The 2416-nt window shown below is 46.7% G+C and overlaps 1 pseudogene; it reads right to left on the bottom strand.

Annotated features, from left to right (window-relative positions):
• Nucleotides 1-1012: 1012 nt before the first annotated feature.
• LOC141989872 (olfactory receptor 5AP2-like) lies at nt 1013-2059 on the bottom strand (annotated as a pseudogene).
• Nucleotides 2060-2416: the final 357 nt, after the last annotated feature.

Raw genomic sequence — 2416 nt, 5'->3', positions numbered from 1 at the left:
TGATTCTTCATTTCACACTCTTACTCAAACAGTAGTCATCCTGGGGGCCAGTTACCCAGGCTGCCTGTCTGGTGTGCTGTGGGGGGAGGGGGAGGGGTGAGTGCCTGCATACCCAGGATCTGGGATCTCCCTGACTTCCAGGGAAGTACTCCATACCATCCCAATGCATACAGTCCTTGTTCTCCCCATACCCCAGTGTCCTCCACCACAGCTCAGCTCCTTAGCTGTCCTCTTCCAACCCTGTGCCAGAACAGCCCCCCCAATCTCCCTCCCCCCACCGTCCAGCCCTTCCTTCTCCGGTGCAAACCCCCACTTCCCAGTGGGCACTCCCACATCCTTGCCAGGGAGCATCCCTGGCTCCCCTGGCCCTTCTCACTGTCCATTAGGATCCAGCTGTTCTGCAAGGAGACATCAGCATATAAGCCTCTCTGCTGATCCCCCTCCCTTCAGCCCTCTCCGGCCATTGGATCCACTTCTCTGGGTTGGAGCCAAAAGGCATCTCCCTCTTATGTTGCTCCTGCCTTCTTTCTCACCATGCAAGGCCCAGTGACAGGGGTAACAACAGTAAGATCTCACTTTTGCCACATCGCTAGAGCCAGTTGGGAATTTTCCATTGGGATGATGTTCTGGTAGAACAAACCTTTCTCACAAAATTTTAGGGAGGAAAACTTTATTTGTCATTGGAGAAGTCAAAAGGACAGCTTCCTGGCTATCCTCTTGGGAAGCTCGTGCCAATCTCGTGTTCTACCGACAGATAGAAAGCGAAATTGGGAAGAGCCTTCTTGGCGGGTGGCCAGCCAGCCAAAAAAATCCATTTTGGTTTTCCCAAAATAAAATGTTTCAGAATTTCTGTCCCACAAAGTATTTTGAGATGTTAACTTTTTGTCCTGAGTTAGGATGGTTCTTTTTTTGAAATCTCAACATTTTCCATAGGAGAGAAATTCCATTTTCAGGCCAGCTCCTCTCACTTCTATTTCTTATTAAATCATGAAACTCATCCTCTCAGTTAGATTCAGTGAGGAATAATTTTCTGGGATATTGTCTTCCTCAGGGCGTCCTTCACCTCCTTGTTCCTCAGGCTGTAGATCAGGGGGTTCAACATGGGGATCACAAGGGTATAGAACACGGACACCACTTTGTCGTACTCTGATGAGTTGCTGGATGTGGGTCGTAAGTACATAAAGAACAGAGCCCCATACAGTATGGACACGGCCGTCAGGTGGGAGGCGCAGGTGGAGAAGGCTTTGCGTCTGCCCTTGTTGGAGCGAATCCGCAAGATGGCCACCATGATAGAAACATAGGAAACGAGGATGACCAGGATAGTACTTAATGCAGCTACAGTGGCAAAGAGGAAATGCACTGTCTCACCCATGCGAGTGTCAGAGCAGGAGAGTTTCTGGAGTGGTGGGAGGTCACAGAAAAAGTGATCAATGATATTGGGACCACAGAAGGACAGGCTGAACAAAGAGCCTGTATGCACAGTGGCATTAATGGAGGCATAAAAGTATGATGCAGCTACCAGCTGTACACAGACTTTCCTGGACATAATGAGTGTGTACATCAGCGGCTTGCATATAGCTATGAATCGATCATACGCCATCACAGCCAGAAGTAAAGCCTCAGAGTTCACAGAGAAGGAGTGAAAGAAAAATTGCGTAGCACACCCAGCAAAGGAAATGACTTTACTCTCTGCTAAGAAGTTCACCAGTGCCTTAGGGACAATAATGGAGGAGTAAGTGATGTCTACAAGGGACAAGTTGCTGAGGAAAAAATACATGGGGGTGTGTAGCCGCGTCTCGATCCTGATTAAAGAGATCATGCTGAGATTCCCCGCAAGGCTCATGGTGTAGATAAGCAAAAACATCCCAAAGAGGACAGCTTGCACTGATCGGCTGCCTTTGAATCCTAGAAGGATGAACGCCGACACTCCAGTGTGATTGCCATGCGCCATGTATTCCAGATGCCATCGACACTGTTGGGGTAGAAGAAAGAAACACAGCCAAGATAAAGCTTATGATTGAAAATTAACCGTATGGGGCTGGGAGGTGGACACCACCATTGTGAAATACAGTAGAAAGCCAAGATACAAAAAATAAGTTATGCTGTTCTGGCTGTGTAACATTTGCAAACTTAAAATAATTTCATGTGCGTCCGTATAATTGCCAAGATTTTACTCCTTTTAAAGAAAAGAGATGATAAAATAAAATAAAATTGAAAATTCTGAAGTGATCTTTCTAAGTCTGCATCCCAAGCAGGCATTGTCATTTGCTAATATCTCTTCATGGTATTATATGGCTAGGCATGATTTGAAAGGATGTAGAGAAACTAGAAAGGATCCAGAGAGGAGTGACAAAGGTGATCAAAGTGATGGAATGCAAGCCATGTGAGCAAAGGCTGAAGGAACTGGGTATGTTTA

The sequence above is a fragment of the Natator depressus genome, chromosome 6, assembly GCF_965152275.1.
Source record: "Natator depressus isolate rNatDep1 chromosome 6, rNatDep2.hap1, whole genome shotgun sequence".
Classification (NCBI taxonomy): domain Eukaryota; kingdom Metazoa; phylum Chordata; order Testudines; family Cheloniidae; genus Natator; species Natator depressus.
This window is presented reverse-complemented; position numbering and strand designations above follow the sequence as displayed.